This window comes from Bos grunniens, chromosome X, assembly GCF_055505025.1.
Source record: "Bos grunniens cultivar Pamir isolate PY7600 chromosome X, Bosgru_T2T1.0, whole genome shotgun sequence".
Taxonomy (NCBI): domain Eukaryota; kingdom Metazoa; phylum Chordata; class Mammalia; order Artiodactyla; family Bovidae; genus Bos; species Bos grunniens.
The window spans coordinates 52,348,958-52,365,870 of record NC_141194.1 but is presented as its reverse complement, the minus strand read 5'-3'; the positions used below and the strand labels follow the sequence as shown (position 1 = coordinate 52,365,870).

The 16,913-nt window shown below is 42.0% G+C and overlaps 1 long non-coding RNA gene across 2 annotated transcripts; it reads left to right on the top strand.

The window, feature by feature from the left end:
- Window positions 1-1,666: 1,666 nt before the first annotated feature.
- LOC147340351 (uncharacterized) lies at window positions 1,667-13,955 on the top strand. Of its 2 annotated transcripts, XR_015159371.1 has the most exons (4): window positions 1,667-1,804; window positions 12,739-12,813; window positions 13,287-13,425; window positions 13,829-13,955. It is a non-coding gene; the product is annotated as an uncharacterized LOC147340351 (long non-coding RNA). The 2 variants fall into 2 exon arrangements; XR_015159372.1 differs by lacking the exon at window positions 13,829-13,955 and having other exon boundaries at window positions 1,671-1,804; window positions 12,748-12,813; window positions 13,287-13,421.
- The last annotated feature ends 2,958 nt before the right edge of the window (window positions 13,956-16,913 follow it).

The following is a 16,913-nucleotide window of genomic DNA, read 5'->3' as shown; positions in this document are numbered from 1 at the left end:
GGGCAGAGGCACCTGATGTGGATGAAGGGAGCATGATTAAGGCCCAGGCTATGGGCGACTGAGTCATTCCCTAGAGAGAGTCCCTGGGGAGGAGCTCCTTTTCTCCTATAGGAAAAATGTACTGTACATCATCCAGTAGCAGGGCTGGGGGCCTGTAAGTGGGTGCTAACTAAGTGGGGACAGGTTGCTACCAGAAGTAGTCTCTCCGTCCCTGTCTAATGCTCTATCTTTGTCTTTCTCCCTGCCATCTCTGTGCCTCTTATATCATGCCTCTTTGTCTTTGTAAGACTCAATGTGCCCTCAGTCACACCAAGAGGGTCCTTGCCCTGTCTCTCCTGAGAGTATCATCGGTTGACATGGATGTTCACTAGAAGCAGGAGGAGGCATTCCCCTTGAGTATAGGGGCTTCCAGGAAAGGCATGCTCAGCTGCAGAAGAGGTGGGGAAGGGTTTTTCTTCAAATAAACCAAGAGCTCCTCAACAATCATGTGCGAACTGGGCCTCGGAAAGAAGTCTGGGGACTTCTCTGATAAGAACCCTCCTGTGGTTCAAGTCCAAATCCTCCCAATGGCCAGAAGGCCCAAGGGACCTGGCCCTCATCACTTCTGTCACCCAATCTCTTCGCTCTCCCTCCATCATGCTGTGCCTGTCACATTGCTCTCCTCACTGTTTTCATACACACTACACAGGGTTCTACTCCCCAGCTTTTCCACTGGCCTTACCTCTGTCTAGGATACTTTTGATAGGCATATCTCCTCTAGGCTGTTGCTCAAATGTCACAATCTTAGAACTTCCCTGACCACTCTTTCTAAATATCACCCCCTCTCTCTATTTCACTATCCCAATTTAATTTTAATCACGGCACTTACAAACACCTGATACATTACTTGTATTTGGGGACCACATGATCCCAACAGAATGTAAACTCCATGAGGAAAAGGTTGATTTTCTCTGTCCTAACATACAGAGTTGTGCTTGACGCATACTTTGGAGAGAATGCATGAATGATGGAATGAATACACAAATTTAAACTTGTTGAGAGAGGCATAGCTAGACAGGCTGAGGATTCTGCTAGGAAACATATTCAGGGATGACAAGGTGGTGACAAAGCCATGGTCTTTATCTCACCTACGTGGTGGTGTCCTTGGGTTCCCTCGGCGTTGACCCCTTTCCTAACAGAATGGAAGGTCCTTTTGTCTCTTCCACGTATTACTCGCAGTGAGCGAAAGAGGGCTTTACCACACCAGGCCTGCAGATTCCAGTCTGAAGCTTTATCTATCCTGCCCCTTGGGGGACTGCAGCTGGCTTTCCCCCATGAGACCTATTCTGTATTGAACAGGAAAGCACAAACAATCACAGTGCCCAGCAAAGATAAAGTGTTTTCCATGCTCTCTGTTACGACAGTGATCCCCATAGAGACGTAATCTTCAGTTTACGAAGACTTTTTTCTGAGTCTCAAATTGCAGGAATCTGTGGGGTTTTCCCCCTAACCTTGCCCTTCTGCCCTTTGTGGATCCTCCTGGAATGGTCCACAGGCATCTACATCTGCTGATCCCCAATCTCACCAGCAAGGGCCGCAGAAGATGAAACAGTTCTGTCCTGGGATGTACCACCGAGGGGTAGCAGAAAGACCACCCACTCTGGAAGGTACCATTGGGAGAGGGCGTGTGACAACAGAGAGGGTCCCCTTACACCGCGTCGGGCATGGACCACAGTTCCCAGCAGCGGCACTCATGGCGCCACTAGGTCCATCCCCACTCGCTCCTCTTCGTCTTCCCACTGCTTTTGAATCCGAGTGGACACAGGTATTAAGCGGAAACTTTCTCCGTCTCTTTTTCAACTCCACCCCTTCGTTGGTGGGACGACTACGGAGCGAGAGACTGGCTGTCTGGGTGTGGAGTCAGGGAAGCGTTCTGGGCAGTGATTGGCCATCGCGTGATTGCAGGCAGTGTGGTCGTAGAACAGGAACTGAGGGCGAGAGGCGCCTGTATACGCGTGCGCCTGCGTTGGCGTGCGCGACTTTTCAGAGCAAACAATTTTCCTCCAAGTCTTATTGCTTTTCCCAAAGGGGTCTAATAGCTGCCCTGGTTAGTGGCGAGGTTTGGCGCAGTCGCTGGTTGTGCATGGTGACAGTGTTTCATTCTTGTTTAGCTCTTGCTCAATCTGGATCGTGTGGCAGTGCATAGCCATTCATACAGCTGCTGCTATTAAGTCGCGTCAGTCGTGTCCGACTCTGTGCGACCCCATAGATGGCAGCCCACCAGATTCCCCCGTCCGTGGAATTCTCCAGGCCAGAATACTGGAGTGAGTTGCCATTTCCTTCTCCAATGCAGGAAAGTGAAAAGTGAAAGTAAAGTCGCTCAGTCGTGTCCGACTCTTAGCGACCCCATGGACTGCAGCCTACCACCCTCCTCTGTCCACGGGGTTTTCCAGGCAAGAGTACTGGAGTGGGTCGCCAGTGCCGTCTCTGGTCATTCACACAAATGCATGCAATTCATGTCCAGGGAGAGGTCTCTGTGTTTGGTGTCTCTCCCTGGAGAATAAACTGTATCTGGCAGCTTGGGATTGTGTATTGCTTCATGTGACAACACAGGTGTTGTTTGGGTACATTTGATCTTCTTGAGCCTTTTGGCAAGGTTGTGAGTGTTGGGATATTTGATCTGAGTGGATTTTGTGAGCCATAGTACAAAGCCTCTAGGATGTGTGCCTGTATACCGGGATGTGAATCTTTGGAGCTTGCTGGCTTTTCAGTCCCTGAGAGTGAGATCTCTGTGTAGGCGTCTGCACCCCAGAATGTGAGATCACTGAGCTTTTGATTCTGCGTTCCGAAGTTGTGATGCCTCTGTGCTGCTTTAAGGATGGGTCAGTGTAAAGGTGTAAACTACCAGCTGCTTGGGGATCTATGCACAGGTTGCAAGGGTAGTGTGATCTGCATACCTGAAGTTATTGATATTTCTCCAGGCAATCTTGATTCCAGCTTGTGCTTCTTCCAGCCCAGCGTTTCTCATGATGTACTCTGCACAGAAGTTAAATAAGCAGGGTGACAATATACAGCCTTGACGTACTCCTTTTCCTATTTGGAACCAGTCTGTTGTTCCATGTCCAGTTCTAACTGTTGCTTCCTGACCTGCATACAGGTTTCTCGAGAGGCAGGTCATGTGGTCTGGTATTCCCATGTCTTTCAGAATTTTCCACAGTTTATTGTGATCCACACAGTCAAAGGCTTTGGCCTAGTCAGTAGAGCAGAAGTAGAATGTTTTCTGTAACTCTCTTGCTTTTTCGATGATCCAGCGGATGTTGGCAATTTGATCTCTGGTTCCTCTGCCTTTTCTAAAACCAGCTTGAACATCAGGAAGTTCACGGTTCACATATTGCTGAAGCCTGGCTTGGAGAATTTTGAGCATTACTTTACTAGCGTGTGAGATGAGTGCTATTGTGTGGTAGTTGTGAGCAACTTTGACATTGCCTTTCTTTGGGATTGAAATGAAAACTGACCTTTTCCAATCCTGTGGCCACTGCTGAGTTTTCCAAACTTGCTGGCATATTGAGTGTAGCACTTTAACAGCATCATCTTTCAGGATTTGAAATAGCTCAACTGGAATTCCATCACCTCCACTAGCTTTGTTCGTAGGGATGCTTTCTAAGGCCCACTTGACTTCACATTCCAGGATGTCTGGCTCTAGGTCAGTGATCACATCATCATGATTATCTGGATCATGAAGATCTTTTTTGTACAGTTTTTCTGTGTATTCTTGCCACCTCTTCTTAATATCTTCTGCTTCTGCTAGGTCCATACCATTTCTGTCCTTTATCGAGCCCATCTTTGCATGAAATGTTCCCTTGGTATGTCTAATTTTCTTGAAGAGATCTCTAGTCTTTCCCATTCTGTTGTTTTCCTCTATTTCTTTGCACTGATCTCTCAGGAAGGCTTTCTTATCTCTCCTTGTTATTCTTTGGAACTCTGCATTCAGATGCTTATATCTTTCCTTTTCTCCTTTGCTTTTCTCTTCTCTTCTTCTCAGAGCTGTTTATAAGGCCTCCTCAGACAGCCATTTTGCTTTTTTGCATTTCTTTTCTCTGGGGATTGTCTTGATCCCTGTCTCCTGTACAATGTCACGAACCTCCGAACCTCCGTCCATACGTCATCAGGCACTCTTATCTATCAGATCTAGTACTTTAAATCTATTTCTCGCTTTCACTGTACAATCATACGGGATTTGATTTAGGTCATGCCTGAATGGTCTAGTGGTTTTCCCTACTTTCTTCAATTTAAATCTGAATTTGGCAGTAAGGAGTTCATGATCTGGGGAGTTCCTCTTTCAGTATCCTATTATTTTGCCTTTTCATACTGTTTATGGGGTTCTCAAGGCAAGAATAGTGAAGTGGTTTGCCATTCCCTTCTCCAGTGGACCACATTCTGTCAGACCTCTCCACCATGACCCGCCCATGTTGGGTGGCCCCACACTGCATGGCTTAGTTTCACTGAGTTAACACTAGCTTGGGGTAAATTTAACTACTTCACGGGGCAATGTAGACTACTGACCATGTTAAGACATGGGAAATTGTCAGGACAGTATGTGCCATATGGTACATTCCAAGGCAATTCTAGCTGTTGTCATTTCTGTTGACAAGTAGTAGTTGGAGGAAGCTGCAGCAGTCGCAGGAGTTTGAGCAACCATTTGCAACTTAAAAGCCTTCATGTGGCTAGAAACAAATCCAGCTACACAGTTACAGGTGCAGGGAGCAAACAGCAAAAACAGAACAATCAGAATTATTGCAATCAAGATAGTTTTCCACCATGGGGAACTAGTTAACGTCTCCTAAAGTGAGGCAATTGAGGCTTCAGGAGCATCCATGGCCCGAATAATCTTGTTCATGTGTTTAGTAAAATGAGTACCATTAGTGCTCATATCAGGTATATATGTACAGCACTGGGTATGAATAATGGCAAAAGTTCCTCCTTGTGCAGCTGTCACAATATCTAAGGCCAATCTGTTTTGTAAAACCACCTTTCTAATTTGTATTTGTTCAGCATTAAGAGCTGAAATGTGGCAATAAGGAGCTCATGATCTGAGCCACAGTCTGCTCCCGGTCTTCTTTTGCTGACTGTATAGAGCTTCTCCATCTTTGGCTGCAAAGAATATAATCAATCTGATTTCGGTGTTGACCATCTGGTGATGTCCATGTGTAGAGTCTTCTCTTGTGTTCTTGGAAGAGGATGTTTTCTATGACCAGTGCGTTCACTTGGCAAAATTCTATTAGCCTTTGCCCTGCTTCATTCCATATTCCAAGGCCAAATTTGCCTGTTACTCCAAGTGTTTCTTGACTTCCTACTTTTGCATTCCAGTCCCCTATAATGAAAAGGACATCTTTTTTGGGTGTTAACAACCAGTCCATTCTAAAGGAGATCAGCCCTGGGTGTTCTTTGGAAGGAATGATGCTAAAGCTGAAACTCCAGTACTTTGGCCACCTCATGTGAAGAGTTGACTCATTGGAAAAGATGACTCATTGGAAACTCTGATGCTGGGAGGGATTGGGGGCAGGAGGAAAAGGGGACGACAGAGGATGAGATGGCTGGAGGGCATCACCGACTCCATGGACGTGAGTTTGAGTGAACCATGGGAGATGGTGATGGACAGGGAGGCCTGGTGTGCTGCAACTCATGGGGTCGCAAAGAATTGGACACAACTGAGCGACTGAACTGAACTGAACTGAAGAGCTGAAATAGCTTTTTGAGAATCTTGTAATGCCTGTTGAGTAAAATTAGTCAAAGCATCCGCTCATAGCAGAACATCTGTAGTTCCCAGAGAGGGAACAAACACGGCAGCCAAATAATCATACCAGTGAAATACAGACCTTGCCCACAGAGTTGTAAGGTGTGGTAAATTAGCAGGCTTTTCTGGAAGCTCTGGAAATATAAAGCCATGAGTAAAAGCTAAACCTAGGGTGCGTCTCCCTATCCAGCCAGGGGGAAGCCATGCCCATAGGTAAGAGCCACATATCCAGTAGGTCCCGTTTGGAGCAAGCCAGTGTGACTGAGATATCCAGTCCCAATCAGTGCCTGGCCAGGCAAAGGGAGGACCTGAACTGGGGTTGGAAAATACGGGAATGATTACCTTGCATATTTCCTGAGGCAAAAGTCCCAATTGTTTCCAATCATTATAATTAAGTTGTTGGCTAACTTCTGGGGATGGCTCTATTTGTCCCCAGCATATATGGGCAGTAGACATTAGACGTCCCTTTTCAGGATTTAGCCATATAACCTCAATCATCCCATATTTGATAAATGTCAGGTAAAAAGCCACTAGATCTAGACCCATTTACCTTCTGTGTAGCGAAATAGTCATTAAACCAAGACAATGTATAATCAAAATTAAAAGCCACATTATGTCCATAATTAAAGTACAAAGTGTTGCACCAGTCCATCTTAGGGTTGTTAGATGTCATCAGATTAAGAAGAGGCATCACATACGATTGTTGTTGAAGGTATTCACAGAGTTGGAGAAAGTCTTTTCCTTGAAGTGGAGATGTCCACCATGGGAAGCCTTCCACTGATGAAGAGGGGAGCACTCTGCAGACCCAGCAGTTAGACAGATTGTGGAATGCAGCATAGGAGTGAGCCCAGGACAGGAAGGCATTGTTTTGAGGATCAAATGGCAAACTCAGCATTTTTGGAGTCAGCAGATGTAGGCTCACATAGATTATCAGGGCCATCTGAAAAGTACAAAGTCAGAGCCTAGAAAGTAAAGACATAAAATGACGTCACTTAGTTCTGGTCAGGATGCCACCTCTTAACTTGAGTGTGATGCACCCATGAATCTATTCCTGGCACTTTGACGGCTGTGGGAGAAGAATAACCTGGTAAGGGCCTTCCCAGAGGGGTTCGAGGGATTGGCCCCCAGATCCCAGTGTTTTTATCAGGACCTCTGTTCCTGGCTCAAATAGAGGCTTGCTTAATGCAGAGGCTGGGTCAGGAGTCACCTGCTGGAATTCCGTTAATGTCTGCTGAAAAACTGAGAGCTGAGTTACACAATTAGTTAATCCTAAGGCTTCAGAGTCTATAACAATGTCCTTGCATATGAAAGGCCTTCGTATAAATACATTCAAAGGGGGGCAGTCCCTCCTTTTGGGGGGCAGTCCCAGCCCTCATTAAAGCTATGGGTAGAACTTTAATCCAATTGTCCTATGTCTCGAGTTAATTTGTGCAGCTGTCTTTTGATAATGTCGTTAGCTTTTTCAACCTTTCCTCAGGATTGGGGTCTCCAGGAACAGTGTAAGTGAGCTTCTATTCCTAGAGCTTTAGACACCCCCTGAGTTAGAGCAGCTTCAAAGGTGGTGCCATTGTCACTCTGAAGCCTCCGTGGCAGCCGAAACTTGGGGATAATTTCATGGATTAAAATTCTTATAACCTCCTTAGCCTGTTCACTGCAACAGGGAAAAGCCTCAATCCATCCAGGAAAAGTGTCCACCCAAACTTGTGAGCAAGAATATCCATTAGCTTTTGGCATATGAATAATATCAATTTCCCAGTCTTCTCCAGGATATTTTCCACTTCGTTGTAATCCAGATTTTGCTAGCTTTTCAGTCTTTGGGTTATTTTGCTGACAAACCTCACATCTTTTGATAATGTCCTTTAAAGTTTTCACTACATTTTTACCTTCAAACAAATGAGAAGCTATCTGGTAAGTACTCTCTACATCTAAATGAAAACTGTGGTGTAAACCCTTAAGAATTTTCCATTGAGTCTTTTCAGGAATTGTTAATCATCCATCCTCGGACTGCAGCCATCCTTTATCAGTAATCTTTGCTCCTCTTTTCTCATATCTTTCTAATTCTTCCTCAGTATATTGCGGTTTTTCCTGTTCCACAGGACCTGTCAAGATCAAAGGCATCTGCAGTGAAGGGGTTTCCTAAAGTGCCACTTTTCTGGCTTGACAATCAGCCAGCTGATTGCCTTCAGCTACTTTACTCTCATCCCTGCTGTGCCCTTTGCAATGCGTAACAGCTACTCCTTTAGGACAATATATAGTCATAAAAAGTCTCTGGATCTCTCTGAAATGCTTAATAGGTTCTCCTGTTGTCCTTTTAAACTGTTTTTCTTTCCATATTGCAGCATGAGCATGTAAAGTCAAATAAGCATACTTAGAATCAGTGTAGATATTTGCTCGCTGCCCTTCGCTTAACTCTAGAGCTCGGGTCAGAGCCATAAGTTCCGCTAACTGAGCACTGGTTCCCTGGGGGAGACATTTTGCTTCTAAAACCTGTTCAGCAGTCACCAGGGCATAACTTGCTTTACCCTTCCCATCCTGATCACCAGTATCAGGGTCTTTTCCTGTGAGTCAGCTCTTCCCATCAGGTGGCTAAAGTATTGGAGCTTCCACTTCAGCATCGGCCCTGCCAGTGAATGTTCACAGTTGGTTTCCTTTAGGATTGGCTCTTTTGATATCCTTGCGGTCTGAGGGATTCTCAAGTGTCTTCTCCAGCACCAGAAACCGAAAGCGTCAATTCTTTGTCACTCAGCCTTCTTAATGATCGAACTCACACATCTGTACATGACTACTGAAAAAGCCATAGTTTTGACTATATGGACCTTTGTTGGCAAAGTGATGTCTCTGCTTTAGACTATGCTGTCTAGGTTTGACACAGGCTTCCCTGGTGGCTCAGTGGTAAAGAATCCGTCTGCATGGGTGTATCTGCCAGGAGCCAGCCTGGAAGATCCCACCCATAACAAGGTCATGTGGAAGAGACCTGACGAGCAAGGCAGATCAGGACTCGAGGGACCCCCTGGACCTGCTCGAGCATCTACCCCCAAACCAGAATCTGTCTGTCTTACTATTTTGTGCTTTTCACCAACTCTTCTGACATTAACAGGGGGCTGTCCCCGACCACCTTTCTCTGGAAAAAGTCAACTTAGGGCTTCAGTTCATAAGTCTCCTGGGCATGATAGGATTGTTTCAATTCAAACCCCTCTGTTGACGTTGCATGACAGGTTTATCCATACTCTTGCAATTAACACACATGATTATTCACAACTCCCCAGCCTTGAAAGGCATGGGAAGCCAAAACATTCTAAAAGTCCTAATGAGCATAGAGTCCTTTAAGGGGTGAAAAATTATTAAAATAGTACTGGTAAAGGGCTTCATTGTTGGGCCAATGCTTGCTGCCAAGTGCCCACATCCCTTATCCATTGTGCACCTGGGAGTGCATTGGTTAGCATAGTTGGAATGTAGGAAAACAAGCAGCAGCCTTGGAATTAACCACATCAGACCTTTGAGCTAATTGGTTCTTTCTTTGTTGTAACTCACTGCAGCTTTGCTCCGTGAGAATGTAACTCTGTTTAGCACTTTCTGAGGCTGACATAGATTAGAAATATAAATATTTATAATTTTTTATATAATTATAAACATTATAATTTTCAAACCAGAAAATAAGTTTTCTGGTTGAGCAGCCTTTATCAAAAAAGGGTCATAAAATGTCCACAGGCCTCCAAGGCCAGAAGATAATGTACACAACATTGTTTATGGGAAAGATATGCAGAAAAAGTCCTGGTTTTGATAAAGACAAGACAGATGTAATGTTTGGGCTGACTCTGCATGACTTTGCATTTTTCATTTCCCTCTATGTACAAGTCAAGGTATAAAAGTTCCTTTTAAAAACAGAGTTATGGGCCTTGCTCACCGAAGCTTGGTCTCACCGTGTCATTCTTTCTTTCCTTTTCTTTCATTATCTCTGTCTTCTTCTTTCAGGATGACTCCTTGGGGCACAGGGGCTCTCTGAGTTCACTTTTTTGCTTGGGCATCTAAGACCTGATCAGATCTAAGACCAGATGCAGGAAGGCGCCCTGCATCTTCACCTGGGAGGGGGCGTCCTGCATCCTCACCCCACCAAGGGGTGCCTGCGGCCTCCGTGAACAGAGCAAGTTCCATGTCAGGAGCTTTATTGGCTTTCTGTGTAGATCAAGGAAGATCAAGCCTCTTTCTCTCCTCTTTACTTTCCTTATCACCGACGCCGTCCTCCTGAGGGAATCCCTGGATCCTGCTGGGTCTGGACCCTAGTATGTATCTATGGCTGATTCGTGTTGATGTTTGACAGAAAACAACAAAATTCTGTAAAGCAATTATCCTTCAATTAAAACATGCATAAATTGGCAGAAACAAAAACAAAAAACCTCCCTGCAATGCACGGGATGCAGGAGACATGGGTTTCACCCCTGGGTTGGGAAGATGCCCTGCCATGCCCCATGGGAGGAGGGCATGGCAATCCATTAAAGTATTCTCGCCTGGAGAATCCCATGGACAGCGGCACCTGGCAGGCTACGGTCCATGGAGTCATAAAGAGTCAGACACGACTGAAGCAATGAGCTTGCATGCATACTATCTTTGTCATAGTTGTTCTTCCAAGGATCAAGTGTCTTAATACATGGCAACAATCACCATCCACAGAGATTTTGGAGCCTCCAAAATTAAATGTGTCCGTGCATCCACTTCCCCCCTTCTGTTTTCTGTGAAATGATAGGAGTAGATGCCATAATCTTATATTTTTGAATGTTGACTTTTAAGCCAGCCTTTTCATCCTCCTCTTTCACCCGCATCAAGAAATTCTTTAGTTCCTCTTCAGTTTCTGCCATTAAAGTGGTATGATCTGCATATCTGAGCTTCTTGATATTTCTGCCAGCAAACTTGATTCTACCTTGGTAGTCATCCAGCCCAGCATTTCCCATGATGTGCTCTGCATGTAAGTTGAATAAGCAGAGTGACACTATACAACCTTGTCTTACTCCTTTCCCAATTTTGAACAGTCCGTTGTTCCATGTTTTATTCTAACTGTTACTTCTTAACCCTCATACAGGTTTCTCCGGAGACAGGTCAGCTAGTCTGGTACTCCCATCTCTAAGAATTTTCCAGTTTGTTGTGATCCATACAGTCAGAGGCCTTGAGGTAGTCTAGTCAATGAAGCAGAAGTAGATGTGTTTCTGGAATTCCCTTGCTTTCCCCATGATCTAACGAAGGTTGCACTTTGATCTCTTGTTTCTCTGCCTCTTCAAAACCAACTTGTATATCTGGAAGTTCTCGTTCCATATACTGTTGAAGCCTAGCTTGAAGGAGTCTACTAACCAGAGGCTTCAGAAATATGGGACAATCTAAGCTTGAGAAATTGGAGGGTATGAATGAAGCCCAATAAGAGAGACAAAAAGGGAATTCTCTACTTTCCATGATGTTAGCAAGCTGGGCAAGGGCTAGACCATACCTTCAAGTTCTTATGTAGGACAGTAGCCTTTATCTAGAAAGTCATAAACAGTTGTACAACTGTAAGAGAGGGAGGGAGAGAGTGGTGAGTGGGAGACAGGCACCCTGAGTGGGTGTGAGAGACCTGTTAGAAGGGGGTTGACAATTAAATGGAGGGGGGCTTTAGACCAGAGGAGATGTGGTGGACATGGGAAAAAGTCGATGCATTAGACATTTTTGAAGTAAAATGGACAGAACTCAGGAAGAATATTGACTTGAGGTGAAGGAGAGGGAATTGTAAACGTGGTTAAGACCAAGTTTCTGTGTCCTGTCATACGGGTACAAAGGTGTCATGGGGAATCTTGGAAGTTGGCCAGGTCTGGGAAGAATTTCAAATAAGATTTTTATGTTTATGAGCTCAAGGTCTAGATGGATACAATAACCAGTATTTTCATACTTAAAAGATCCTTTTCCTTTTTTAAAAAAGTGAGACGTACTAAGATATAATTTATATACAACAGAAGTCAATGCTTTAAAGCATTACCGTTTGTCGAGTTTTGACATATGCATTACGGTGAAGATCGCTCAGTCGTGTCCGACTCTTTTCGACCCCATGGACTGTAGCTTACCAAGCTCCTTTGTCCATGGGATTTTCCAGGCAATAGTACTGGAGTGGATTGCATTTCCTTCTCCAGGGAACTTCCCGACCCAGGGATCGAACCCGGGTCTCCCGCATTGTAGACAGACGCTTAACCGTCTGAGACACCAGGGAAGTCATACCATTGTGTAAATGCCAGCACAATAAAAATGTAGAAAACGTCCCATTGGTTTGAAAATGCTCCCTTGGGCTATTTGCTTTCAGACTCCTTCCTCCACTCCTATACCCTGACAACCACAGATATATTTCTCTGCCTATAGTTGTGCCTTTTCCAGAAATCCATTGACATGAAATCATATAATACATAACATACAATCATATAATACATATGTATCACGAGTTTCGTGGTAAGGTGCCAAGAGAGCAGTGGACCAGTTGCTCTGCATGCAGACTCACCTCAGCCACAGACACTGAGAAAATCCCCATAGTCAGGCTGTAAAGACTGAGCCTTTCTTCGTGTTCCAACTGAATTCCAAGGGAGTTGGGGGAAATAGGTCTGGTGAATAGGAGTGTGACAAGAACAATAGTCCTGAATTTTTTAAATTCCTAGCAGTATTTCACTAAATATCTTCATGATGGAGAATTCTGTTGTGAAATCAAACTTCCTCACAAAAATTCAGCCTTCCTGTGTACCTTAAGGTGATTTCTCTGCCAGCATAGCAAAGACAAAAATGGCTTTGCAAGCAACTGTATTTGGTGTAATTGGAATGCATGTACACTCTAACTTAACCAGAATTTTCTTTTGAAAGTATTTTCACATTAAAAAAAATAAGTCAACATATGGTCATAAAAGTGATCAAATATAGCTGTGCTCTTAAATACATTTTCTAAATCACAGTATTCTACTTTCCGGGAGAAATATCAGTGGGCAAGTGGCGTCAACACTGGGACCTATAGATCAAGATTCCCCAAGCTGGATGAACCTGTGGTTGTGAGTACCTTACCATTTGATGTTTTCTATTAGCACAAGTTTATTTTTGAGAAAATCATGTTAAGTAGTACAGATGCAGTGATAAAGGTCTTCCATGCTGATAAAGGGTGACAGTTTGTCTTAGGAAGGAACATTGATCCAGATATATTACAGTCTGGCATTGCCTATGAGTATACTGTTGAATTCCCTGGAAATGTGCCCAGTGACTCCCTCCTCCTGCTTATTAACAACAGACTGCATACTTCCATCCCAACATAGATTTAAATAACTTCCAAAGTCTTTCTGGGTAACTCTTATGGGAGCTAACTCTTCTCTGTGGGAAGAGTAACTTTATTAAAAGTAAGTACATAGAATTGTGTTGGGAAAATGTTGTTAGGTTTACTTATGCTCAGATATATCTATGTATTATGTATATTTATGCTATTAGATGGATTAACAACAAAAAATTTTTATTTGCATGCACTCTCTACTAGGACCAGCAGCCCAGTGTTGAGCAACCTCAACAAGAGGAACCACCAGCTGGGATTCAGGATATCACACTTGGGAAGGAGGAAGTAAATGGAGAGGATCTAGTGAATCATAATGAAGAGAAGGAGAAGGATGCCTCTGGAGGTAAAGTATATGTGTGCATCATGTCTTAAGACATAACCAGTAAGAGGAGGAAAGGAAACATTAGAAAAGGACTTCAGACAGTTCCGAAAAAACTGAGCAGAGTATAGTTTGCAGGTTAGTGTGGTCGCTCAAATTTTCCCTTGTTTTCAAGACAAAGAGAAGGGGGCACCTAAGTTGTCTGAGGACAACCCTGGGAAAGGAAAATGGTGATAGCATTCGGAAAATTCTGCTTTCCTTTTTCTCCAGCAAAACATTCCTGGAATAATGCTCCTGAGGTTCTTATTCATCACATTTTTACCATACTAGCCTAAGACTTTTAATTCATAATACTGAGGGAATCAATATCATCATTCCCTTGTTTATACTGTATGATTTACAGCTGAATTGATACATTTTTTAAAAGATTCTGACCTGGAAACTGATCTCCAGGAATTTGCTGAAGCAAAGACTGGGGGTAAAGGTGGAGATGGTCCTGATGTCAGGGAGGAGATTGCATCAAATCCAGAGCCTGTTGAAATGCCAGAAGCAGGTATGTCATCCATTCAGAAAGTAATTTATGTGGTTTCTGTTTTTTCAGAATATTATATCTTTACTAATATAGAGGGAACATTATTATTTTTTTTAATTATTAAATATTAAATTATTTATTGTATTAATATTATAAAGTAATTTATTATATTGATTACATTAACTGTTAACTATTAAATTGATTTATTTAAATTAATATTTAATTTATTTTAATTTAAATAATATTTCAATTATTGTGCTTGATTTATTCATATTTTCTATTTGTTCCTGGTTCAGTCTTTAGAAGATTGTACTTTTCTAAGAATTTGTCCTTTTGTTCCAGGATATCCATTTTATTGTCATGCAGTTATTTCTAATTGTCTCTTATGACCCTTTGTCTTTCTGTGTGGTCTGTTGTAACATCTCCTTTGTCATTTCAAGTTGCTTTGAGTCTTCTCCTTGTTTTTCTTGATGAGTCCGGCTAATGATTTGTCGATTTTGTTTATGTTCTCCAAGACGTATCTTATTGTTCTATTGATCTTTGCTCGTGTTTCCTTCATTTCCATTTATTTCTGCTCTGATCTTTATGATTTCTTTCCTTCTGCTCACTTTGGAGGTTTTGTGGCCATTTTCCTCTTTTTCTAGGTTCTTTAGGTGTTAGATTAGGTTGTTTATTTGATGTTCTTTTCATTTCTTGAGGTAGGCTTCTTGTATTGCTATAAACTTCCCTCTTAGCATTGATTTATTGCATCACATAGGTTTTGGGTTATCATTTATTCATTGCCATTTGTTTTTAGGTATTTTTAAATTTCCTCTTTGATTTCTTCAGTGACCTGTTTGATTTCTCCATGTGTTTGTGTTTTTTACAAATTTTCCTATAAATGATCCTTAATCATGTATCAGTGTGATCAGAAAAGATTCTTGCTGTTTATATTTTAAAAAAAGACAAAGAAATACAGAGTAGTGGAAATCACCCGATCTGAGCACCAAAAAGAAGAAAATAAGCCAAAAAATTGAGGATAGTTTAAGGCATTTGGTGGATAATATCAAACATACTAACATTCACATTATAGGAATTCAAGGAGAAGAGAGAAAGATAAACTCTCCCTTGAAGAAACAATGACTGAAAATTTCCCTATATTGTTGAAGGAACCACACCCAGGTCCAAGAAGCACAGAGAGTCCAACACAGAGTAAACCAAAGGAGAAACATGCCAAGACATATACTAATCAAACTAAGAAAAACTTAGCAAAAAGAGAAAATATTAAAAGCAGAAAGGGAAAAGCAACAAAGAACAAGGGAATCCCCATAAGTTTAACAGCTGATCTTTCTGAAGAAACGCTGCAGGCCAGAAGGGTGTGGCATGATATACTTAAAGTTATGAAAGGGAAAAACTTACCAGCAAGACTACTCCAACCAGCTATGACCTCACTCAGATTCAAAGAACTCAGTACCTTTACAAATAAGCAAAAGTTAAAAAATTCAGCACCACCAAAGTAGCTTTACAAAACAAATATTAAAGGATGCTCTCTAGGCAGGAAATAGAAGGGAGTGAATAGACATGGAAAAAAACAGAATAATAAAGTATATAATAGTATCATGCATAGCAATAATTACCTTACCTATAAATGGATAAAATGGTCCAACTGAAACACAGACTGGCTGAATGGAAACAAAAACAAGCCCCATATAAACGTTGTCGATAATACATGCACCTCAGACCTAGGGACACACACAGACTAAAACTGAGGGCCTGGAAAAAAGGTATCCCATGCAAATGGAAATCAAAAGAAAGCTGGAGTAGCAATTCTCATCTCAGATAAAACAGACTTTTAAATAAATACTATTACAAGAGACAAGGAAGGACACTACATAATGATAAAGAGATCGATCCAGGAAGAGGATATTGCAATAATAATACACACGCATCCAACACAGGAGCACCTAAATACGTAAGACAAATACAAATAACCAAAAAACAGGGAATCGACAGTAAGAAAATAATACTAGGGGACTTTAACACCCCACTTATACCAATGGACAGATCATCCACAAAGAAAATTAATATAGAAACATAAGCCTTAAATCACACATTAGACTAGATGGACCTTATTGATATCTTTAGCATATTCCATCACCAAACAGCAGAATACATTTTTTTTTTTTCTCAAGTGCACATGAAACACTCTCTGAAATGGATCACGTCTTGGGTCGCAAATCAAGCCTTGCAAATTTTAAAAATTTTATTATTATTTTAATAACAGAGTTCACATATTCTTTGAAAGATAGTTCAGACCCCAGATACCTGAGTGCCTGACTTACAGACTTTCAAATAAAGAAACAGACAGGATCAAAGCCATATCAAATTGAAAATAGGGAACCGTTTTCTTCTCTTGTATTAGTACTTTAAGCAACAGCTAATAATTTTCAGGTTCTTTTATAATTTCTGCTTGTAGCAAATATGGCATGCATTTGTAATAAATATCAGTTTATATGAAATATGCTCAGGCATTCAAGTAGGTTCTAGTACAAGCTTTAACATAACGTGTGTGATTCTGTGAAACCCCTTACTTCTAAACTGAACTTTACTCATATAAGTTGTGAATTCAGAACAGATAAACTAAAAAGCTAAGTTTTCAATGCTAATTTTTGCGTTCTCTGATTCTCTTCGATGGAATGCATAGAAGAATACTCTCTTTTTTACGATTTATTTATCATAAAATATCATCTTGAGTCAAATTTTAACAGGGGAATTGAGATTTCACTTTCTGATGGGGGACACATGTTCACCTGTGGCTGATTCATGTCAATGTGTGGCAAAAAGCACCACAATACTGTAAAGTAATTAGCCTCCAAGTAAAATAAATAAATTAATTTTTTAAAGAAAATGAGCCAACATTCTTCTTGATGTTTGTTAAATTCTCTCAAATTCTGAATTCTCTAGCTCTTAAAAAAACAGTTGGATTTTAAATCCTTTCCCC